This window comes from Metopolophium dirhodum, chromosome 1 (genome assembly GCF_019925205.1).
Source record: "Metopolophium dirhodum isolate CAU chromosome 1, ASM1992520v1, whole genome shotgun sequence".
NCBI lineage: Eukaryota > Metazoa > Arthropoda > Insecta > Hemiptera > Aphididae > Metopolophium > Metopolophium dirhodum.
This window is the reverse complement of record NC_083560.1, coordinates 121,885,862-121,913,440: the sequence shown is the minus strand read 5'-3', so window position 1 is coordinate 121,913,440 and position 27,579 is coordinate 121,885,862. Positions and strand designations below refer to the sequence as shown.

The 27,579-nt window shown below is 36.7% G+C and overlaps 1 pseudogene; it reads left to right on the top strand.

Moving 5' to 3' along the window:
- Positions 1-4,568: 4,568 nt before the first annotated feature.
- LOC132953603 (uncharacterized) lies at positions 4,569-5,345 on the top strand (annotated as a pseudogene).
- The last annotated feature ends 22,234 nt before the right edge of the window (positions 5,346-27,579 follow it).

The following is a 27,579-nucleotide window of genomic DNA, read 5'->3' as shown; positions in this document are numbered from 1 at the left end:
AGCGCTTCGACTCAACGCTCACGGTCCTTGCTAACTTCCGTGCAGTCAACAGACACATTGCTTTCTGCAGTAACCAACACCCAAACTCCTTTAAAAACCCCACTAATCTCAAGACCACCACCCATCATCTTGAGTTCCGTCTCCTGGCGTAAGGTCGCGCCCACAATTTTCTCTTTACCAAACTTGCAACCGGGCTCCGTGTCGGCCAAGTCCTCCGGCGAACGGGTAACCTTAAAGGCCGCCGATAATACCCAATCCCGGCTAATCCAAAGCACCCTACTGAAACATGGGACCGAGTTCCACACATTTTCTCTCCCTGAGGAACGATCCCTCAAGGTTGTTCTGAAGGGAATACCTAACGACATAACTCTGAACGAACTCAAGAATGAACTTGAGTCCCTGGGTTACTCCGTCAAATTTGTCCGCCGCTTTGGCACCCCGGAAAAGCCAATGCCAATGTGTCTCGTGCACATTGCCGCAACTCGACTGCTAAGGATATTTTTCTCCTTACCAATTTATTTTACTTGGGAAACTCGGTTGAACCTCTAAAACCCTCCGGCCCTGCCCAGTGCTTCTCGTGTCAACGCTTTGGCCATGGTTCCCGAAACTATGGTCACCCGCCGCGATGTGTTAAATCCGCTGGAAACCACACTGCCAACGTCTGCCCCAAAACCCTCGAACAAGCTCCGACTTGCTGCAACTTTCGAGGCTGCCCACAATTCTTGGCCCAAAAAAAGCAGGTATCTCCATCACCGAACCAAAACTCCGTCCAACAACAACCCTCACAACCAATCCCGACCATTCCACCACCACCACCTCCCCATCAACAAAACTCTGCAATGACTTACTCCGCAGCAACATCTAAATCAGCGCACACTTCTTTAGTTTCTCCAGTCCCACAATTTAACTTACCAATGATTCTCAACCTACTGACTGCACTATCTAACAATCAAGATCCGAAAACACTTATAGAAACTACAATCAAAACATTCCTGTCCATACTCTCACCTCAAGATGAATAACTTAAAAATACTATTTTGGAACTCCAACGGTATTAAACACAAACTCAACGAACTACGGTCCCTCCCACTTCTACTCAAATCTGACATAATCTTACTTAACGAAACCCGTCTATCCCCTTCTACCAAACTTCATATTCCTAACTATTTCACTTACAGGAACGATCTGCCATCCCTCCGCGGGTCGCCTGCTCACGGTGGCACGGCAGTCCTAATTCACTGACGCATCATTCACCAACCTACCACCCTTAACACACTCATTCAAACCTCTTCCGTCCTTATCCAAATAAATGGCCACGAAGTACTTATATCAGCGGTATACAAACCACCCGGCGCCACACTCATGACTCGCGACTTAGACTTGCTAACCCAAAGTGCTGAATGGCAAATTTCGGCAGGTGATTTCAACGCCAAACAACCTCTGTGGTTTAGCCACTCGACAAACGCTGCCGGCCGCGTCCTCTTTGACCACGTTCAACAATCAGACTATACCATTACAGCTCCCTCATCCCCACACACTTCCCGACAAACTCTCGATACAGACCCGGCATACTCGACATCGCCTCGTTCCCAAATCAACAACCTCAACGAACTATCTTCTGACCACAACCCTATTCTTCTGGAGACCATGTGTACTCCGGTATCATCGTCCCCTCCGATTACTAACCGCTTCATAAACTGGACAAAATACAAAACAATCCTCTCAAACTTGCCTAACCTAATCGAACGTCCGACCAACAACAGACAGTCAATCGATTCGGCAATCGACAGTCTAACTAAAAATCTACAACACGCGATTGCAGCTAGCGTATTTACCCCTAGACATAAAAACTCATCCTTCCAATTACCTGACTACATAAAACTAGTAATAACGGAAAAAAATCAGCTACGCCGTCAATGGCAGAGAACCCGTGACCCGACTACCAAACGTCAACTTAACGCTAAAATCTCGCTTATCAGAACTTTATTCGAAACTCACAAAACTGACCAGTGGGACATTTTTCTTAACTCACTTGACCACCAAGACGGTTCCATAATATACAAACTAAACAAATGTCTCCTTCACAAACGCCCAGCATCCCACCCGTTGTCTGGCCCAAATGGTCTAGTTTTCTCGGCCACCGATCGAGCCGAGTTAATAGGCGACTCTCTCAAACTTCAATTCCAACTAAACCCTTGCCCCGACCTCCCTGAAGTAACTGCACATTTCAACTCACTACAAAACATTAAAATCACTAAATCCAACCTATTTACCACTCCTGGCACAAACCAAAATATCATCAACAACCTCCACAAAAAGAAAGCCCCTGGTTATGACCTCATCACCAACACTGCTCTCAAATTTCTACCCAATAACATTCTACTATCCCTAACACAAATTATCAACTGCTCCCTCAGAATTTGTTACTTTCCACGTGCTTGGAAAAAAGCAATAATAATTTACATTCCCAAGCCGGGTAAAGACCACAAACTACCTGAAAGTTACCTACCAATCGCTTTGCTCTCCTCCCTATCCAAAATTTACGAACGAAACATCCTCTCTCACCTGCAACACAATCTCCGTGACAAAATCCGCCCAGAACAATTTGCCTTCAGACCAGAACACTCTTCAACTGACCAAACTTACTCACCAACTCAGCCAGAACTTTAACAACAACGTAAACACCGCTTCCATCTTTCTTGACGTAGAGAAAGCCTTAGACCGAGTCTGGCACATAGGTCTCCTCTACAAACTATCTCAACTCAACATCCCGACTGAAATCGTTAAAATCATCGAATCCTTTCTGACTGACCGCACATTCATCACAAAAATCGAAGACTCATTCTCGTCCACCAGACACATACTCGCAGGTGTCCCTCAAGGATCCTGCCTCTCTCCTACTCTCTACTTGACGTACATAAACGATATACCAATAACTCCAAAAGCTCATCACTCACTATTCGCTGATGACACAATGTTCTTTACTTTCGACAAAAACCCGAAACGCGCAGCCATACAATTACAACACCAGCTCAACCTAGCTACTACATGGTTTCATCGCTGGAGAATCAAAATAAACCCGACCAAAACCGTAGGTATCCTTTTCGGACGTTCAAATACTTCACCCATCCCACCATTAATACTCGACAATCATCCAGTGAACTGGTCCAATCACGCAAAATACCTTGGCGTCACAATCGGCCGCAGACTCACTTTCGATAAACACGTCCAAAACATCACCAAAAAGGCCACTCGCGTTCGCGGAATGCTCTACCCCATACTTAACCGTTCTAGCCCCGTCCCAAAGACTTCGAAACTCGACATTCTAAAACTCTACGTCTCTCCAATTCTCTCTTATGCAGGCTCCTCTTGGGCACCCTTTATCGGTCCCTCACACTGGAAACGCATCGAATCTGTCCAAAACATCGGTATTCGCACGGTAACAAGCATGCCCACTATTGTCAAAAACTCGGTCCTTTTAAATTCTGCCAATTTCAAGTCTATCCAAAACTCTATTCGTACCCAATCTAAATCGATGTTCTACAAAAACTCCTTCTCTGTTCATGCCCACATCCGACTCTTAGGTAAAACTCACCCCCCTCCAACCGCTAAAAATAGGATCAAACCTTACCCACTATCATGGGTAGGCCAACAATTTTAAAATAATCACCCTCACCAATTTTCATCCACTAGTAGAGGCAAAAGCCTGGTATGGCTAACGGCATAGCCACCCCTTCAAAGGAAAGCAAAGCATCTAGTCAGTCCATCTCAAGCCTTCAAACTGTAAACAGCCAACAACATCAACAAAAGTTCCAGACAGAATAAGGACCCGGACCAATCAACAGACCTGCAGTCCGACGACGACAACGCCGCTCCACGGCTGCAAGCATTGTCCGACCGCCGCCACGAGGCCACCGCTCTACGGTGTAAGACCTGCGCCGACGTGTAGTCCGACGACGACCATGCCGCTCAACGACTTACACATCAGCCCCCTGCCGACCATCCACGAGGCTACCGTTCAACGGTAATAAAACCTGCAGCCCGGCGACGATAACACCGTACCACGGCAACGAACATCGACCACCGTCTAACGACTGGTATCGACGCAGTAACGAAGAATCAACATTAAATCAAAAAAACGGCCCTTTTCAGGTTCACCACCTCACCTGACAAGGCACTTAACTAAGTTGTCCTTAGCGAGCCAGGTTCGTCGTCGCTTTACTAAGTTTGTACCGACGATGGCCGGCTCCCCCTCCCCATTATTTGTAGCATATAAACTGGTCTATCACACAACTGTATAAATAGAGTCCGGTGATTGCCCGACTAACCCCAAGCGCCTCCGATTTTGTCGACTCACTTATATAAGTCCGGTTGACACAAATCGACGCTTTACTTAAACCCTAATAGTGTAAATATATATACCATAGAAATAGAGATACGTGATAACCAAAAAACAGTTGTCTTATTATTTATTCACGATACGGGCCGTCTATTATTCGGACGAACTGCATCAACTGGCGCCCAACTAGTGACAAGAAGAGCACGATCCCGAGATCAAAAACAGCAAAATGGTCAAAAGCAACATATAAAGAATCAGTCAGTTGGAAAAAATGGTGCAAAAATTACAAAACACTGGGAAAACACAGCGAGAATTATACGACAATATATTCGCAGAAATACAATGTATAAAATACCAATCACCAGAAAAAAGTAACACGATGAAGCAAATGATTAATGACATTGACACAAAGTTACTTATTAAATCAGCAAAAAGGGAAAAGGAAATACAAAATGTAAAAATTACTAAACAGGAAGAGATAAACTCCAAAGTAAACAATATTGATGTACCTATGCCGACATTCAGCGGGGAAACAAAGGAACACCCGAAGACATTTCTAAAGAAGTTAAACTCATATTTAACTCACAAAAATATAAGGAAAACCGACAGATTAATCGTGATTGAGAATTGTTTGAAGGGAACTGCGGCAAAGTGGTTCACAATGATCAAGCATACAATTCCGACAGAAGAAATGTTCAGATAATTATTTCAAAACATTTTTTTTCTGAAGATAGACAATGGGATATTTTTATTAAATGCGCAGACCCAGGAAAAAAACAATTTTCAAGAACATTTCCACTTTTGGATGGCCGAATTAAAATATTTGGACTCTCTAAAAATGAATGAGTTACAGGCAATCAATTTTAATCACGGAGCATTTCCCGATAGCAGTTCAAGCATACCTACAGACGATACAAGAAAAAAAATTCTTGAATATTTGGAAAAAAAATTAGGAGATCTAGAAACAGAACAAAATAAATTAAATCGAGATGAACGCATAAAATAACATACGATATGATCAAACACCAACCAAATACAAAACAACATTAATCAGTATGGACAAATACAAAAATATAACAACCAACCTAAAGCATCAACGAGTAGTAGATATGAACAAACAAATTGAGTTTCGAACTCACCGGTGGGACGACAAATGTCACAACAACCAATACAGAATATTAATATGCAGCAACAACAATACGGACAAAAAGCGATAAAACAAATATTATAACACTATGAAGAGGAAAACCATGAAAATGAAGTGGATACAGAAGAGAATGAAAGTGAAAACCATAAAAACTGAGAATAGGGGATTGTGGGGGGAGACCGATCGCAATCATAAGATCCCCAGATCCAAAACAATCAGCAAAAAAATTACAGTCAAGCAAAATATTGATATTAAAAGCCTCGGAATAATTACAAGACGAAGATAATGACATAGAACTAAAATTAACTGCTAAAAAACTATGTTCATTTATAAAGATAATTATAAAATGTAAGAAGTATGAAGTTCTGATAGATTCCGGAGCGGAAATAAGCGCCATATCGGAATAATATTTCGAACAGATTATGAAAGACGACCCATAGACGCCAACGATAGGTTAGGTTAGGTTAGATCAATTCATAATGCAATTGGAAACAAAGCAACAAAGGTGTCAAAGCAAATACTCGTGCTGATAGAAATAAAAAAAAATACGATTTTAACACCATTTATAGTTGTAAAAAACTTAAACGAAAAAGGCATTATAGGATACAAAGGATGAAAGATACTAACAGAAGGACTAATAGAAGTATCAAGGTCACCATACTCACTACCAATTGTACTGGTATTTAAAAAAAAACGGTGAAGTTAGGTTATGCCTAGACGCGAGAAAACCGAATGAGGTCATTATTCCTGATCGGGAATGTCCAATGACAATAGACGCCATATTTGCTAAATTCGAAGAAATAAAGTGTATTAGTACACAAGATTTGAGATCTGGATACTGGCAACTACCACTGGCAAAGGAAAATAGAGAAGTATGTTCATTTCTGGTAGATGGGCGATATTACTCTTTTAAACGCATGCCGTTCGGATTGAATATAAGTGGGTTGGAATTCCAGAAAAGTATGGACCAAGTATTAGGATCACTATTACAGACATGTGTAACGATATGCATAGACGAAATACTAATAACATCAAAGGATGAAGAGAGTCATTACGAACATTGTTGAAGTACACAGATATACAAAAGTTAAAAGGTAAATAATAATATAATCGGATATTTATAATATAATAATAAGTATAATGATACGATGTACAATAGTGTTACGAGGCGTAATATAAATCAACGACTAACTATGTATACCCAGCTACACTACGCAGGACATTTATGCTGTAGTATAAAAAAATGTATAGTCAGCGTCTGATGAACTACAGTGTGAATATATTACTTATACACTACATTATATAGGGTGTTTTGTTTATAATTCCACCACTTTACCTTATACAATATACCCTTATACATCAATATTTATAATTCCTAACATCTCCCTTAGCTCATTGAACCACGTTCGTGGAGTTGGTTTTGTCATAATGTCCGCAATCTGCTCCTTGCTGGATATGTACTCCAATGAAAACAATCCCTCATTGAACTTTTCTCTTATATAGTGGTAGCGAACATCTATGTGCTTCGTTCTTCTATGAAACTCTGGATTTTTTACGAGTTTAATTGCACTTTGATTGTCTCCATACATTGTTGGCATCATTTTTGGCTGGTCCAGCAATTCACCTAAAAACAATTTTAACCAAGTTAATTCTTGTACTGCTTGACTTAAAGCTATGTACTCTGATTCAGTTGTGCTAAGGCTTAAACACTGTTGACGACGTGAACTCCATGCTAGACTTCCAGATCCTAATGTAAATACTGACCCTGATGTTGATCTTCTTGTATCCAAGTCACCATCACTGTATCCTTTTAACATGAGTTTTTGTCTAGAACTAAATACCAATCCAAAATTAATAGTTCCCTTTAAATATTTTAAAATTCGTTTCACTGCTGTCCAGTGTTGTTCCTTTGGATCCTCGATGTATCTACTAACTAGATTTACTGAAAAAGTTATGTCCGGTCTTGTAATCTGACTGAGATATAATAAGCTTCCGACTGCTTCACGATATGGGACTTTACTAGTTAAATTAGTATTTTGTTGCTTGTCATCTAATGAATGTTGAGGGTCTGCTGGTATTTGAACTGATTTTGCTTCAGTCATATTGAACTTCTCCAATACTCTTTTACAATACAACCCTTGGTGCATTACAATTGATCCATCAGATTTTCGCTCAATTTCTGTACCTAAAAATTGATTCAATTCTCCTTCGGTAATATTGAAATGTTGTCTCAAATATTCCATTAATGCATGTACATCCTGACTCGATGTAGCTGCAACTAGACCATCATCAACAAATATAGCGACGATTAATACTTTGTTATTTTCTCTATTAACAAAAACACAGGGATCTGCTTTTGTTTCTAATAGATTAAAGTTAAGAAGAAATGTTTTGAACTTTATGTTCCAACATCGTGGTGACTACTTTAGGCCATATAAACTGCGTTGAAGTCTGCACACCATTTCGGTACCATCGTTAAACCCTTCTGGTTGTCTCATGTAAATTTCTTCGTCCAAATCTCCATATAGAAAGGCTGTTTGAACGTCAAATTGTCGAAGTTGTAATTGTTCTGCTGCTGATATAGCTAATATAGACCGAATTGAATCGAACTTTACTACAGGACTAAAGGTTTCATTAAAATCAATACCAAACATTTGACTATACCCTTTTGCTACTAGTCTAGCCTTGTATCGATCAACATGTCCATGAACATTGTATTTTGTTTTATACACCCAACCACAATTTACAATAGTTCTGTCCTTAGGTAAGTACTACGAGTGACCATGTTCCGTTTTGTTCCAGAGATTCAATTTCTTTGTTCAAGGCTTCTATCCATTTTTCTGAATTTTGTGACTCCACAGCTTCCTTGAAATTCACTGGATCGGATTCGACTACGAAAAAGGCTGAATTATCATAACGTAATGGTTTCTTAATATTACTTCTGTCTCGCAAATTGTACACGGTCTCGCAAATTGTACACGTTGACATTTGATCCATTTTCTTGTTCATATTCTTGTTTTTCATTGTCATCTACACTTATTGACCCAAATTTATTTTCCATGACTTCATCTCCTTCTGATTTATTGCTGTGTTCTAAAGAGCCGTCTTTGTGTAAGCTAAGAACATCAATGTTATTACTATCATTTAAATTATTAGAACATTCTACACGTTGGTCATTTACAACACTTTCATCCTTGAAAATAACGTCTCTACTAAGTGACATCTCGTTATTTTCTTTATACCAAATACGATACCCTTTTGAAGTTTCTGAATATCCAACAAAGTATCCTTTTCGACTTTTTGCATCCCACTTCTTTTGTCGTTGTTTTGGAACTAAACTATATGCATTTATTCCAAATTCTACGAACTTTTCTATTTTAGGAAGTTTATCAAACCATAACTCATATTGGGTTTTACATACTTTCCCTGAATTACCAGTATAGTTGAATGAGAACACTACTGTATTGACTGCTTCTGCCCACAGTGATTTTGGAAAATTCTTGGCATAGATTATTGTTCTGGCTGTCTCACAAATAGTCCTCATTGAACGTTCAGCTCTTCCATTTTGTTCAGGAGTATAAGGTACACTTGTTTCATGCTTTATTCCAAAAATATTTAGAATTGATTGAACTTCAGAATTCTTATATTCTAATCCACAGTCACTTATAATAGTTTTAATAACATTTTTAGTTTAAGTTTTAACCATACTCAGAAAACAATTAAGTTTTTCTTTAACCTCAGATTTATGTTTCATAAAATAAACATAAGTATATTTAGAATAATCATCTTTATTATTTTACTAATTATTCACGACTTTATTATAAAGACCTTACTCTGGGCTCATAACCTGTTGAAGTACACAGATATACAGAATTTAAAAGGTAAATAATAATATAATTGGATATTTATAATATAATAATAAGTATAATGATACGATGTACAATAGTGTTACGAGGCGTAATATAAATCAACGACTAACTATGTATACCCAGCTACACTACGCAGGACATTTACGCTGTAGTATATAAAAATGTATAGTCAGCGTCTGATGAACTACAGTGTGAATATATTACTTATACACTACATTATATAGGGTGTTTTGTTTATAACTCCAACAAATATATTTACATGGTTTGGGAACGATTCAAACAATTCAACATAACAGTCAACATTGACAAATACAAATTTTTTCAAAGAGAAGTGAACTTTTTAGGGCACATGATATTGGTAGAAGGATTAAAAATGGATCCATAAAAAATAAAGACGATACAGACATTCACGACACTGACTAAAAAAAGAGAAGTACAGAGTTATCTTGGGCTCATAAACTTTTACAGAAAGTACGTAAAGGACTTCGCGAAAATCATACATCCACTAATTGAGCTGACAAAATAAAACAAAAAATGGATTTGGGAAGAAAGATATCAGGTAGCATATGACAGATCAAGAGGCATTTTTAAAAAAGGTAGTGATATCGTTCCCAGATTTAAAAAAAACAATGTACATTAATACAGATGCATCAGAAATAGCAATAGGTGGAGAGCTGTTTCAAATCTTGGGAAACAATTAAAGGGCCACGCTGGATATGCGAGCAGGACATTAAAACCACTGGATAAAAGATACACAGCCACAGAGATCAAAGCGTTAGCGTTAGTCTATTGTTGTAGTAAATTCAGGCAATACATATGAGGGAATAAAACTATAATACAAACAGACCACCACGCGTTAACATTTCTAAAACAGTGCAGACTTACAAGTGGGAGGTTGACCAGATGGACGAGATACCCAAGAACCACAGACGACAGAAATGAAAAAAAGTTTTATATAAACGAAATTAAAGTAGAAAAATATATAAAACAATTATGTCACTACATCAATAACTTAAAACAATTACAAGCAATGGACAAGCACATTATAAAATTGAAATCCAGCCAATTAAAAAACATTATGATAAAAAAAGAGATAGTATATTTTGCAAAAAACAAAGAAGGATGACAAATAGCAATTCCAGAGCAAGTAGCTAGCAATTTAACACTAGAAACACACACAGCTTTTGGACATCCTGGAAGATACAAAACATATTATCTATTGAAAGAAATATGTACATTCCGCAACATGCATAAAATTGTGATGGACACGATAAAGAAATGCGACAAATGCCAAAAAAATAAGCCGATAAATTATGACCCAAATGGACTAATTAAAATACACAAGCCAGTAAAAATTTAGGAGTAAGTGTCAATAGACTTAATGGGGCCTTTACCAACAGGAGGAGGGGACACTCATTATATTTGAGCAATATTCAATACATTTTCCAAATATATAAAATTATATGCGATAAAAAAAGCAACCACCAAAGCAATATTAATTTGACAAGAAAAATACTACATTCCGACATTACTAACCACTGTGTGACGGGGAGTTATAAGACCATTCCCTCGGGGGTTTTTACACCTTTAGCCATATGTCGCGAGGGCGGCTCCTTCACGCCTTTGGGTGACGCGGAAACATCCCTCCGACGGGTTACGTCAGGGCGCCCTGGCGCCAGGCTGACGGTCCCCCGCCGGCTGCTCTCGTTCGATATAGATCGGTGGGTTTCGTATAACCGCGTCGGCGAGCGCTGGATTCGACCCAGTCAAATAGCTCCCCTTCTACTAAAGCGCTACTTCCACAGTCTTCGCGAGGCCATCCACATAAGTTGCGGTCGCGTGGCCGGCGAGCGCGAGCACGCGAGGAACGCGCGCGCGTCGGCCGGACGCACGCCACAAAGCTCGATGGGCACTGATACCGTTCGGGCGTTAGCTAAGTCGGGTTTTCAATAGGGCTTTCCCATCGACCCGCGAAATGAGATTTAAGGATCCGTTATCCAGAGTACTCACAACGACTCTTTTCCCACTAGCATCGGCATCGGGACAGTTGTTTACGCTACCGCGGTGTGACCTTTTATGAGTGGTACGGTTTTCTTTTGCCGGGTGCTGTGTCCGTACCGAATGCTCGGGTTTGGTGCTTGTCGGTGGGTGAGTGCCCCCCACCCGGACTTTCATCCTGCACGTGTTCGTCCACGAGTTGGCCGGGCCCGTGAACTCTCGGTCGGAGTTGGGCGGGGGATATGCCGGAATGTGGCTGGAGGTCCGCGGGCAGGTGAATTCGAGGTGCCTGCTCGCGGTTGCTTTGGTCCAGCCCTTCCGTCACATCCCCCACTTAGTAGCCTCCACCGGTGTGTCGCAACATTTTTCCATGTCGCTTTTCGCTACGCTGATATGTCACTCGGACGGGTGTTCCCCGTGTGGATTAGAGAGGTATCCCTCTTCCCTCTGGCCACTGGCTACTGTAATGCCAGAAGCCCCGCGTCGGAATCTTACTTTAACGCCGAGTCGCGTCTAACGGGCTCGTCCTTCCTCAGAGCGGCTCAGTGTTGCGTGTGCAAACTGTTTCACCGCCTGGAACAAGACCTCGGATCTGGTCATGAACTCGGGCTCACACAGCCAGTCCGCACCGGCCGCTCACACCGTGAGCTTGAGTTTATTTCTTTCCTGGTCAGCAAGAGGGCATTCAAACAGCAGATGCTCGGCGGTCTGGTTTGGAGACCCGCAGCTGCAAGCTGCATCGCCTCTCAGGTTGAACATGTGGAGTTTCGCGTTAAAGTCCCTGTGACCCGTCATCAGTTGCGACGTGTAATAGTCCATGACGCACCAGGTGCGCTCCAACCGATGACGGATGCTTGGGAACCAGGCGTAAGTCCACCTTCCCTTGTCTATAGCGACCCATCGTTGCTGCCAGAGGTCAATAGTCTCACTCGTATAATTTAACAGGTTGTGGCCAGCCTCTACAGCCGTCATAGCGCCGTTTCTTACCAGGATCCTGTCCTTCTCGGTTTTGGCCATTTCCTTTAGTTTCAGGTCCAGGGGGGGAACTCCCGCTAGTACCTGCAGCGGCACCGTCGACGTCGTTTTGTAAGTCCCTGTTATCGCCCGCAGCGGTAGTCTCTGGGTGGAGTTCGCTCTGCCCCGATGGTGTGCCAGCGACATACAGTCCATGGCCCACACCGAGGCCGCGTAGCTCATTTTTGGTATGAAAACTGTTTTGTAAATCAGGAGCGGTGCTCCGGATTTCAATCCCCAGGTGGTCTTAGCGACTCTGTGCAGGCAACTGAACAGGGCTTTCGTGCTTTTCGCTTTTTCCGCCAGGTGGTCGCTGAACTTTGCGCCTTCGTCAAACGTAACACCGAGGTATTTCGCTGACTTGGCTTTATTCTGTCGGCCCCGAGAAGGAGGACCAGTGGTTTGGAAAGCGATCCTTTCAACCACAATGTTTGCGACTTAGCCGCTGAGAACGTAAGTTTGCGCTGCTTCGCCCATAGCGACGCTCTCTCGAGAAGTGCGTTTGCCCTCGTGGTTAGTTCGGCCCTAATTTGCCCGAAATCAGCAGTGCTAGATCATCTGCGTACGCGACAAGTTCTGTACCTATGGGCAGCACCTCTGACAGGAGTGGATTTACAGCGCATTTCCAGAGGTCAGCGCCATATTCGCTGCCCTGCGGGCATCCCTTGGTAAGGGTTTTCCGTATGACTTGGTCGCCAATTTTCATTTCTGATTGGTGACCGTCGAGGTAACTTTTCGTGAGCTCTACGAGGCCGTCGCTGCAGCCGGCAGCCTCCATGTCCTTTACTAGTTGCGGCCACCAAAGGCAGTCAAACGCGCCCGAGATGTCCAGGAAGATCGAGTGGACGTACTTCTCCGTTCTCGCCTTTGCCCAGTCGAGGACGTGTTGGATAGCATCGATCGTTGAGAGGTTCCTCGTGAACCCGAACTGTCTTTTCTACATGCGCGCGTTTGTTTCGTGTCTTATCCTATCTATTATCACAAGTTCGAGTGCTTTGGAAAGTACGAGTAGGAGGCTTATTGGACGGTACGATTTAGCCTCCGCCGGGTCTTTATAGGGTGATTTCTTGATCACCACGAGCTTGCCGTCTTCCATGTGCCTTCCATGTGCACATTCCGACAGTCGGGACGAAGCAATTCAAACAGACAACGGGACTCAATTTACAGCAAAATTATGGAAAGAAACATGAAAAAAACTAAACATACACACAATATACTCAACAAAATATCACCCTCAATCAAATGCGGTTGAGAGGTATAACAGAGAAGTAGGACGTCTTTTAAGGACCTATTGTCACAATCAAAATCGAAAATGGCTGATATATTTACACCAAATCGAAGGATGGATGAATAGGGTGAGATCAGAAGTGACGGAAACAACACCTGAACGGCTAATGACGGGGAATAGATCAAAACATGAGATTGAAAAATTAATAGAATTCCCAGAACAAACAACGGACCAAAGCCACCAAGAATTAGTAAAATGGGTGGCAGAAAGAATTAAGAGCAAAGCGGAGAAATAGAAGCAAAATTAAAAAGGAAAAATGGATTAAATACACCCAAGGTCAGTTAGTACTAGTTAAAAACCACCATTTGTCTAACGAACAGAATAATGAAATTAAGAAACTATTCAACATATTCGAAGGGCCATACATAGTGAACAAAGTAATCAGTGATAATACAGTAAGTATCACAAATCAACGTCAAAGAAGGAAACATTGATAAATGTGGCAGAAATACGTCCATACTATAGTACGGACGTACAAAACCAATAAAAAAAAAAAAAAAAGAAAAAAAAAGACCCAATGACAACGCAGAACCAACAAGTCAAATGAACCAATGAGAACAAGGTTATGGGTCACAAAAAAGTATATAAGAAGAATGAAAACAACATCACGCTCAACAGTCATCATGGGGCACATTACTTCAGACCGACGAGAAAAACGAGAGCACGCTGCAAAACCAAGATAACAAGCAGTTGAAAAAGAAAACATATATGGACTGCTATCCATACGAGCAAAAAAAGTACTTGAAACACCTATAGAAATGGAGCGAAGAGTCAACAAAGAAAAATATTTATCAATCAGATGGTCACCGAGGTGAATAATACGAGGAAAGAACAAAATTTCTGTTACGGAACAAACAACATAAAATCTAAAAGGGTCTTTTCAAGACCACCAAACAAAATGATAGGGCAAAGCAAGACAAAGTGACAAATGAAAATCACACATTATAAATTTCATCTGTCAAACGAAATCCCACGGACCAACCAGCACCGGACTCGATTGTCGAAGAGGGTATAAATACCGGACACTCTCGACAATCTAGTCACAATATAGTCGCTCTCGGGCGATTCATTTGTTTCTTCTTACTCAAATTCACAATCTGCTAGTGAGCACTCGGACATCGCTTCTCCTCCGTCACCAAAACTAGGTAAGAATACTACCGATTTTAATAACAACACCTAATCCGAAAACCCGAAAATTCGGTTGCCACCACCAATCATTATACCTGCGTCCTTGTGGCGCATCGCTGTCTCAAAAATTTTTCAAAACCTGGAAGTCGACCGGTTGGTATAAACGCTAAATTGTCGGCCGATGGTAAAATTAATTTGAAAACTTCTAATGTCACACAATTCCGCCAAATCCAAAAAACACTTCTGACAAATAATATCGATTTTTATACTCATACCCTTGCCGCTGACCGCCAGCTTAAAGTCGTACTCAAAGGCATACCCACAGAAATTTCCGACAACGACCTCAAGAATGAACTGCTTGCCCACAACTTCGAAGTGCAAATGACCCACCGATTCGGTACGGCTGACAAGCCCATGCCTATCTGTCTTGTCATGCTCACTGGCACTAAAGCAAACGATATCTTCGAACTTACCGAACTTTTCTACCTTAAAATAGCAGTTGAGCACTACAGGAAAACCTGCCAACATTACGGCCACGGGTCCGACAACTGCGGTAACCAACCACGCTGCGTAAAATGCGCTGGCTGCCACCGCACTAGTGACTGCCTAAAAACCCACGACCAAACTCCTACATTCGTAAACTGCAACGGGCCCTACACAGCAAACTACCGTTGATGTCCGTCTTATATTCAAACCACAAACTCACTTTCCAAAAGCCAACCAAACCAAACGAAACCCTTGCAGATCACAGATCATTCAAAACCAGACTCCTCAACGACCTCATCTCGAGCCAACAGCCACAGTGGGTGCAACAACCAGACTTCTCCGTTTTTATCAATTTTTCAGGACAAGCGAAAGAAAATTTGTCATCTCATTTATCACCAATGGCGGGAAAAAAATCATTTTGCAACATCTTTGGAACTAATCAATAGATTTTTCTGATTAATGTACCAAAATATAGATATTTCTTCCATGAATAATATTCCATGAAAAACCAATTTTTGATAAAAATGGAGATGTCTGGTTGTTGCACCCACGTCTTCAGTTAGTTCCCATGGAAAACATCCCGATTACGCAACAGCATCAAAAAATAAGCCTGCAATCAACACTGACTCAATCATCACCCTTCTGACCAAACTCCTCTCAGACATCTCAACGGCGGACGACCCAAAGTCAATAATATGCTCAACTTTATCCTCATTCCTAAATTTTCTAAAAAATAGACATGAATAACCTCAGAATTCTTCACTGGAATTCAGACGGTATAAGAAACAAAATCAACGAACTTCAGGCCTTCGCATTCAAACTCAAAATTGATATAATTCTTTTAAGTGAAACACACCTCAAACCTTCTATCAAATTACACATTCCAAATTTTCACACGTACAGAACGGATCTACCAACTGTCAGAGGTTCTCTTGCTCACGGGGGCACTGCTGTGCTGGTACACCACCGCATTTCTCATCTACCTACCACTCTTTGCACCAATCTTCAATCTACCTCAATAACAATCAAAATTCATGACATTGAAATCCTCGTAACTACGGTCTACAAACCTCCCAACCAAACGCTCGATACGTCTGATCTAGACACCCTTACCCAAAGCTCTGTCTGGTCAATCTCTGCCGGTGACTTCAATGCCAAGCATCCTTTGTGGAACAGCCGCACTACCAACACTTCGGGCTCAATATTATACAACCACGTGCTCCAAAATAACTATGCGGTCATTGCCCCTACTTCTCCGACCCACCACCCTTACAGTCAATTCTACCGGCCTTATGTGCTTGATATCGCCCTCACAAAAGTCCCTTTGCCAGTCACGGTAACCAACCTAAATGATCTCTCATTAGATCACAACCCAGTACTTTTTGAAGTACTTGGAACTCCAATAGCCTCCAACCCACCATCAGCTAAATGCCTCATCAACTGGCGCAAATACACCGACCTTCTTGCAAACAAACCAGTGGATGTAAATCTTAGCACTGCCAATACTTCAGAAATCAACAATGCCATCGACGATTTCACATCCTCCATCCACTCCGCAATCCTGTCAAGCTCTTCGGTGTTGAATCCTAGACGGATATTGAAAGCTCTGCCCTCATTCATCACCGAAAAAAGCAACTCAAAAAATCGCCTTCGTCGAGAATGCTGCCATTATATAAAACCTGCAGCCCGGCGACGATAACACCGTACCACGGCAACGAACATCGACCACCGTCTAACAACTGGTATCGACGCAGTGACGAAGAATCAACGGTCGCCGACATCACATCAAAAAAACGGCCCTTTTCAGGGCCACCACCTCACTTGACAAGGCACTTAACTAAGTTGTCCTTAGTGAGCCAGGTTCGCCGTCGCTTTACTATGTTTGTACCGACGATGGCCGGCTCCCCCTTCCCATTATTTGTACCATATAAACTGGACTATCACACAACGGGTATAAATAGAGTTCGGTGATTGCCCGACTAACCCTAAGCGCCTCCTATTGTGTCGAATCACTTATATGAGTCCGGTCGACACAAATCGACGCTTTAATTAAACCCTAATAGTGTAAATATATATACCATAAAAACAGAGATACGTGATAACCAAAAAACAGTTGTCTTATTATTTATTCACGATACGGGCCGTCTATTCGGACGAACCGCATCAATATTCATAATTTTTTTACGGTCGCATTATAAGTATGAGTAACAACATATTCGGTTTGCATTATGTAAAGCTGTAGTACATATTCTATATAGTATCTCATATGAGTTTATAGTTAATACCCTCTTTTAAACCACAACGATAATATGTGTGTGTGTGTGTGTGTCTGTGTGTACTATTATACGTAATTCTTCTATACATAATATGTAAAAGTTGTTCGACGTACACTTGGTTTAAAAAGTTTTCTATTCCCGAGTGACTTGGCAATATGCGTTGCCTTAAATGCAATGAGTTCTCTAGATGCTAATTACATTAGAATATATTGGTGAGATAGTTAATTGCTCAATGACCATGGTATCTCTAACTTACTGTAATTATTGTAGACTATGGTACTTATATTCTTATATTTTGAATTTATATACTAATAACACCTACACAAATAATGCAATACGACAATATCCCTACCCTACCATCATCTCCGACGTAGAAGTAGTATGCATACTATACAGACGCCTACACTTCAAACATCTTATCCGCTCAAATACACTAGTTAAAGGGCAGTAATCTAAAAATATTTAAAAAATTCAGTAATTTTCTTTATAAATATAAATACCAACAAAAAAAAAAAATATATATAGAAAAACGAAAAAATTTACCTAAAACTAATACTATCGTCATGATAATTTTAATAAAAAATATACTTTGTTGTAATAAATTAAGAAAAAAACAATAACCATGTATTTTAAATGTTCGTTAATTTAGCATTTTCTGTACACAACTATTTTATAATTGTTTAACTATTTATAAACAATTGCAAATGTTGGTCTATTTTTAGTGTTTTCTCTAAATAGACATAGAGATCGTAGACGTATAAACTAATGGACTGTGTAGTACCTACTGTAGTAGAGTAAAAATATGGAAAGATAAAGGGGAATATGGAAAGTAAGAATAAAATGTAATAATGGTAAAAATATGATATTAAAAGAATGTACATATATGGGTATAGGTGTCCTGATATTATTTAACGTTGATTAGTTCTATTATTTCATTAGTTTAAAGAGTATGTAGATAATTATTCTACTACTTTATTATATTTCGTATCTTATAATAATGTATAATTATGTATAAATGTATTATGAAATATTATAATTTGTTTATCTGGGTATGTAGTTACATTCGTGGATGCGGGGTTGAGTTCTATGCTCGAAGTCACTGCGGCGTATATACGTTTATAATACGTGTTTTGATTTGTACAAATTTAACACTTATAATTAGGGGCCGGAATTATATTCTTTCAAAATAGCTAAAATAAGATGCTAATATTCTCTTAAAAAGTTGAAAATATTCTTCCAATATTCTTTAAAAATCATAATAAAATATGCTTTTTTATTAAAATATTCTCTTGAACTAAAAAAATTCATTTATATGCAAAATTATACAAAAAAAACTGATATAATTAAGTATATGATAAAAAGTAATATGCAAAAGTATATGATAAAAAATAATATACACAAAATAAGCAAAATAATACATGTTAAAAAAAAAATTTATTAAATTATATTAATAACAATAAGGTATTTTTAATTACGAAAATTTTTGAAAACAGTTAACAACTATATTTTGCTCCGTGTGTTCTGGTGTCATATTTGTACGACGGTCTGTTAATATATTTTTATACGTGCTAAATGAACGTTCGACGTCAACTGAAGTCACGGAAGCATTTTGCAAATCAGTAATCATAGCCGGTGAAAAATTGTCTATAAGTTGAACTTCATTATTTCCATTCAAAACTTTAGCTACGTTTTTCATAATGATGAGCCCTTTATTTTTTTGTTGAAGTTGATCAACTTTTATTTTTATTTTATTTCCATTTTCTCCGGGTATTTTTTGAAGTTGACCAATTGTATTTTCAATTCGATTTATCGAATCAACAAGAGACACATTAGATTTTTCCAAACTTTTGATGGATGTTACGAGAACAAAAAAATGGGCCTTTATAAATATTAGATCGTTTTCTATGGTTTCTATGTCAAAAACTGTTTTACATTTAAGTACTGACTGACTTATAAGTCTCTTATCTACTACAGAATATTACTGTACATTACTAATTAAGGCATGCTATATGATGGTTATAATACGTATATAATGTATCAATATCATATTATCACTATTATCGGACACATAATTTATATTATTTACGCCACTGCAACAAAAAATATCGAATGTCTATACAAATTAATCGATATATTCACAAATATTCTTTATTGTACGAAATATTCTTTTATCTTGAGATATTCTCAAATATGCTAAAAAAACTTTTGCCATTAATTAACCGGTTTCATGATTTGTAAAGATTTCGAACCCCCGTCTGACTGCATAGCCTCAAAAAAAATATGCAAAAGAATATAATTCCGGCCCCTACTTATAATTTAGTATATTAAGATACTTTTCTCTGAGCTCTATGTATGATATTGATATGACTTGAATATAATTTAAGTTACAAAGTACTACTTTAAATAATCATCGTATCTGATACTCCTGCCTACATATTATTAGTCTTTAGTGATTATTACGTTCGACGTCACCATATAAGACATCTTACGGACATTGATAACTAATCGAACGTAATCTAACCTATGTGAACTACTCCGCTTCTACCCTGTACGCTGTTAGACTTTATATATTACTGCGTTCGACGTCACTATATACGACCTCTTACGGACATTGATAGCTTACCTACTCGAACGTAATCTAACTTATTAACTGCTCTTATATAACCCTACGATTAATATGTACTATTATACACGGTGGATAGTATTAAGTTTGATAGAAATAAATAATTAACAAGTCCATTTGGTGAGTAGTACAAGATAAGTAACAAAGCTCATACTGAATGTTCGAATGACTCAATATAAATACAAGCGTAAGTGCATTTGTTTAAATGCCAAAAAATATATTGTAGTGCATACTGGCGTGGACATTGTGTCTTGAGACTCTTTTGGAACTCACTTGCTTCCTTCGACGGACTGTCGATCTGGATGCTGTGTTGATTTTGTCACATCCTTATAAGATCGATTTTTGTGTAATCTCTTCCTTGTCGGTGTGTATCGATTGAACATAATGTTAAAGTATTGATTTTTCATACTTTTCAAATAGCATTGTAACAATATAACAGGGTCCTAGCCTTATATTACATTTTCAAGCTTTTATACCCGACAAATATAATTTTATTTACATTCACAGTTTTGAAATGAATGCCATCACTATACACTTATAACATAACGGTTAATTTTCCCTTGTTTTTATTCAATGAAGAATTATTATTTTTTTTTTGCAAATTTCAGATACATTCATAACAAATTCACACTATTTACATATTTACAACCGCAGTAGCTGTGGTTATTGTAATTACTACAAGATGTTTAATACCCATATCACTCAAAGCAGTGATGATATTGTGGCTAGTGGAAGCTCAAAATCAATCATATTTCCCGATATAATGAAATCACTGTACCACTTTAGTGGCGATGACTCGAGAAGCATCGGGGTGACACATTTTCAATTAATATTTGGCATTGAGCTGAAGCACGCAAAGAATGTACAATTGAGCAAAATTATGGAGCAAGAATATTTGCGATGCCATGTAGAATAACATCAAGAAGTGATTTTTTGGTTTGTTGTATCATTTTTATTCGTTAAATATGGTACATCGAAATTCCATAGCAGTAATTTTATTTAATACATTTATATTGTGTTTGGCAAACATGTTTAGCGTTATTATAATGTTAAAAGCCGCTTCACAAAAGTGACCGGTTAAGTGTGTGTTCCCGCTATTTAATAATATAATAATTATTAGACTTGGAATTCCAGTAAATGTAATACGACCTTCTTTCATTTACTACCACTCGTGTTTCAAAGACTAAAAAAAAATGTTGGCCCCTTGCTCCATTCCAAAACTAACACTCCACTTTGACCACATACATCTAGACAATGTCAAGATTAACTGCTCCATAAGTTCTTAGGTAGCTATAGAAATATGGATTACCGTTAAGAACTATCCAACATGCATCATGATTGCAATATTATTAATGATAATAATATAGCACTGAATACATTTGATAATGAAGGTAATATTATTAATCATTATTTTATTATACATTATGTACACATCGGTTATGTTTAAATCATGTACCTCCTACTTACCTAATGTGTTCTAATGGCGTATGTATGTGGTTGATAAAGAATACATATATTATATTATTTATATAAATATATCTATATGTGTTTTGGTGTAACTATTGAATAATATTAATTATGCACAATATAATTATAAAAATATTCTTTTGAATGCATCACAAGTTATGTTATTTTAATTTTATATAAATGCTAGGTATCCAATTTACTATTTAGACAACGTTAAAACCCAAACCTGTAAATATGTATTTAAATGTGTTAAATAATAATTCCAATTCTATAAAATAAGTACCTGGGTAATAATTATATGTTTCTGGCTATTTTAGATTCTTAGCAGAGCGATGAGTGTATTCGTTATACAATGATGTGTTTTTTTAAAAAAAATTATATTGTGTTCCGTTTGTTATCGTGGTTTAGAGCGGATAATAAGTGAAGTATAATTTCTAGTAGCATTATCGTTTGATATTTTATGGGTCAACAGTGAAAAATGCCTAGTACTTTTCTTTATAATTGAAAAAAACAGCTGAAAAAAGGAATATTTACTCAACAGCAGTTTTCGACAAAATTGATTTAGTTTTTTGTTGTAACTCATATAGGAATAACCGTAGGGTATTGACATTTTTACCAAACATTTATATAACCATTTGGTTTTATTTTATTACTTTTTACGTTGATACAATTTTTGTTTCTAACTAAGAAAACTTGAATATTTAATGCAAGGTACCTTAAAAATTGTTCTTACAAGCTGCTGAAAAATATCGAAAATACAATATTATATATTTGTTTTTAATTTAAGCGTTTTGACGAAACTGTATATAATATTATTTGAAAATATTTTAGTTATTTTGTTGTAATTTTGTGGCCTCAGAATCAAAAGGTTTTAAATCAATTTGTTTAAAAATCTACTTTTTAATACGCATAGGTTTAATGATCAATACTCTATAAAATATATAATTCAAGTTCACATCCAACTTTGTAGGTCCATTATTTAATCGATCAAATTTACATATTAATAAATTGTTATATTTTGATAGTAATTTAAATAGCATATATCTTTTGGTTCTTAAAAATAGTGTAAAAACGTGTACCAACCTACCCAATTGAAAAACCTACAATTCCCTCCCCCACGCCCAATGGCCTATGTTGCCGCGGGTTATCCAATAAAAAAAAAAGAAAAAAAAAGTCTTAAAACCAAAAGGTTCTATCCACATGATAAAATAAATTAGTGATAACCAAAAAGTACTATATCCTATTCGTTGAATCAACCATTCAATAATAATATTATGATACAATATTATTAATTATTGTACATTTATCAACAAAACAAATATTTCTATTATTACAATTTGTAAATTAAGAACACATTTTAGGGTGGAGTCGAGGGGATTATGTAAATTAAAAACATATTTCTAGATGGGAAACTTCTTAGTAAAAACTAGGGATAGGCATATACTAGAACCTATTCTCGATATCTGTGGTATCGGATTTATCGGTATCAGTTTTTTGTAAACCGATATTTGAACCGATACAAAAATAAACAACCAAATCGATCAGCATAATAGCATAAATTTATAAATGTATAATCAATGATAACAGTATCTACCAGCTAGGCATGAACTAATAAAACAGTAGTATTTGTAGTACTATCTATAATAGTATAATAATTTATTGTCGTGCAGTACCAGCAGGCTGCTGTTATTAATATTTGATTTGTTATCACTTATCACAATATCACATAACCTAATTAATAATTTATGATTATTTAATATTATATAGGTACGATTGATAATATGGAGTTATCAATAGTCAATAATCATCAACAATTTTAATTTAAAATTAAATATTTATAAATAACAAAATTATTCTATTCCCGTTACTATTAAGTATTAAGTTAATTGTTATAAATATTAAAAACATTAAAATGAATTATGTCAGTTATTTGGAAATTCCCTAATGATATTTCCAAGGCCAATTGTTTAGTTTGTGATAAAACCGTTTGTAGATGAGGTGCACATTCGCAAGATTTTAATACATCGAACCTAATGTAGCACCTCAAGTATAACCACTATAAATTCACTTGAAATTACAAAAATAAATAGTCATGTAATTTCTAATTTGTATATTTATTTATCATGAATGCTAATATGTAAAAAATTGTATTATCAGGTTTCGGTTTTAGCTGATATCGATTTGTAGTATCGGTTATCTTTTAATATCGGTTCATGGTTTATGCCGAAAATGTTGGTTTTCAAATATATTTGTTATCTGTTTTTTCATCAGTAGCTTTATCGGAGTATCGGATACCCGTAAAAAGTGGTATCGGTCCATCCCTAGTAAAAACATACATTTAATTCAGAACGGATAAGTACATATTTAAATTTTTCTTATTTTATGTTAAGTTTAGATTTAAATAAAAACAAATTGCTAGTATTAACGCAGAACAACTGTATAAACTTATATAGTACATGGGTACGTTTAATTTAGTTGTAATGGCAATAATAATATATACAATACAATAATAAATTATAATTTAACATCAGAGATGGAAAAAATTAGTTTTACCCTTTGATTTGCCTATAGAAATAAATAAATTATACAATTATCCTTAAAATTAGAGGCTGACAGACCGTTATCGCTCAGAATCATTTATCTTATGCAATGATTTCAATAGGGTTGAGTTCAAATTTAACACACATACACTACAGTGCCCTACTCAGTCCAAGATCCATATACTAAACCTACTATACAGCAGAGTGATGACTTGGTTTTTTTTTTTTTTTTTAATTATGTCTATCAGATGGAAGCGGCAAAACAAAACGATTTATATGTATTGCGTTCGGTCGGGATCACACGCCCACGTGTTTGTCTTTCAGTTGCCTTAGCCATCTGCTGCATTTCCCGGTGGATAGTCCGCTACGATATAGGTACCTACAGTAACTGATGATCTCGTGCCAGTTCAGCCGTCAACGCCGCTGGCTTTGGCTTCTACGACAATCACACATTGTAGTAGTAATAAAAATAACAATAATAATAATGTTATGTAAATAAAACTCGTTCGACTAAAATATTGTATAAAATAATATAAACATGACGTAGGTATACTTGTAATTTACGGTCGTATCGGTTCCCTGTGTCGGCAGACAATTTTCGCTATCGAAGCAATCGGAAACGTTGCGTTCGTAAACAGTTTTCACTGCCGTTAGGTATATATTATTGTGTACCTACGTGCATTTGAATACCACTACGGTTTACTTTTCAAAGCTGGCACATATTGTATATCAATCGGTACGAATCGATTGAATATACCTAATAATAATATGTAGATGCAGTATTACTCCTCGACTATGAGATGATGTTTTGTTGCAAAAAGTGTTTCCGACATTTGTCGTTGTCTTTTTAACATTGTGGAATAATGAGCATCAAATATTAAGCAGTTCATAATCAAAAAAAAACGCATAAATTCCCCCAACTTTGATCCCGTTAAACAAGAGCGAAACTTTTGGATTAAATCAGTTTCTCTCTTTATTTCCTTATTTATTTATTTTTAATTTTTAGAAAATATGTTTTAAAAGTAAAACCATTAATATAAAAGTAAATCGCGCTTGATAACATAGAATTTAACCATACTGACTTGATAAGTAGATTAATCCACCATCCAAGGTTTAAAGCTCCTTTCATCTCATTAACTAGTGTAGTTCAATTCCAAAGTGATATCTTATATAAGAACTTTGTGGCCTCTTGATGTTTAATATTATATTTATTAAATTAAACAAGTAGTATAATAAAGATAATAATATTTATGGTCTTTAATCATTTATGGCAATCATATATTATTTACTTATTTTTAAAAATAAAGTATTTCAATATACTTTATACTAACATAAAGACAAACATAATTTGAAAATGCTTTATAGTATTGATTATAAATAGATTGTCATACAATATTATAAACTCAATATTAATAAGTACACATGAATAATACTACTTATAATAATAATAATAATAAAAAAAAATTATAAATTTGAAAAAACATAATACCTATATGTACCTATTTAATTAAAATAATTTACAACTAGTGATAAAATATAAATATATTTGAATTATGGTTAGTACAATAATATCATAACACCCTTATTACTACCGTATTATTCGTATCGTACAATTTTAAGTTTTAAATGTTGGTATTTTTTTTTTTACGGAAGTTGTAGGTATTTCTATACAATATAAATGTTAAAATTATTAAAAATATAGGAATTTGGCTGTTATCAAGAATTTGAATGTGTACGAGAATAATCTAGTATATTCATATGTTCAGAGAGAGTCCAGGATGCGACTGTGGCGCATTTTAAATTTAATATTTCTGACCAATATAATATAACTATGACACTGGAATGATATCACCTCAATTATGGCAATGCCATAAGTAGTACATTTTAAAAGTTAACAAATAAGGATAATCCCATGTCATTTGGAATTAAAAATATATTATTCTTCTAGAATATTAAACATATTATCAAAAAATAATAATCAATCATAATGGTTAAAGAATTAAATATTAAATACCTATCATTGTATTGAAATATTATCCTAGAGTTATAGTAAGTTTAGTATAGTTTTTTTTTATTTTAAGTATTATATTTTTTTAATAAGACATTCAATGTTATTAAAAACCGATAATTGTTGTTATAATATTGATGTTTTAATATTATAATTTTCACATTTTTTTTTTATTTTTTTGAATTCGTTGAAATTATATTTATAATTATCTTTGAAAAACTGGTTAAATATATTGTGATAGGTATACCTAAATGTATTACATTTATTAATAATAATAATTATAATAATGAGTCAGTTCTATTTTTTTAATATAATGCCATCAATATTTTATGTTAGGTGGTTGATATTTTTAATATGATAATGTATACAATGTACCTATATCAAATATAACTTGGAAAATGGACATGCACACCTACAAACATTTATTTACGCTAATGTACAAATACACTAATTCACAATCGCCACTCGATCATTTCTGACACAAACTTAAACTTAAATAAAATATTCTAATTTTTTTTAAACAACTGGCATAGCGACACTTTACATATTATTATTATACAAGGTCTTATGATTCTATTTCCGAATGTATGTTTACACATTACAAGGGCTCTCTGGTTTAATGCTAAATACCGATGATTAGCTAAAAAAATATATAATATATGTGTGGGGGCAACCTGATTTGAGCAGCCGTGCAGTTTGACAGCGTCATTGGTCGTAACTGGCGATCGCTTGTGGACGGTTACTGCCCCGGCGATGTAGGGGCACTAGCAGTGCGATGATAGTGGACTGTATAAATGGTGGAAGCGGAAAAAATATAGGAATTTGGGAATCTTACAAACTAGAATAATTTAATGTGAAATAATTGTAACACCAAATGTCGATGGTAAAAAAGATATGCTAATAATTCAAATTATGTAAATAATAATTAATAATAATAATGACAACAAAAACGGCGCTTATCATGTAGTGATAGTCATTGTTATAATAATGAACAAACATATATCGCTAATCAGGTGAACAAAAAATATTGATAATACAAATTGTATACTATTATATAACACGGCGGCGATGACAATATTACATAATTGTGCGAACATTTGTTCGATAACGGACGTTGAACATAAATATTATAACAGTATAATCTAACCTTTATGCTGTGACTCAGGCTGGTATGATGGCAGTTGACTGGAACTATCCGACAATAGGTAACGCACTATTATTTGACGGATTTGGTGAACGGGTTTCGGCGGCGGAGCACGTTCGACCGAATTGTATTAATTGTTGTCGTCACGAGCATATAATTATAATATAATTATACGACGGTACGAACGGCTCGAAAAACCGGACCAGACTAAAAGTCGTGGGGAACTCGGCCGTATGATACACGGCGAGTGGT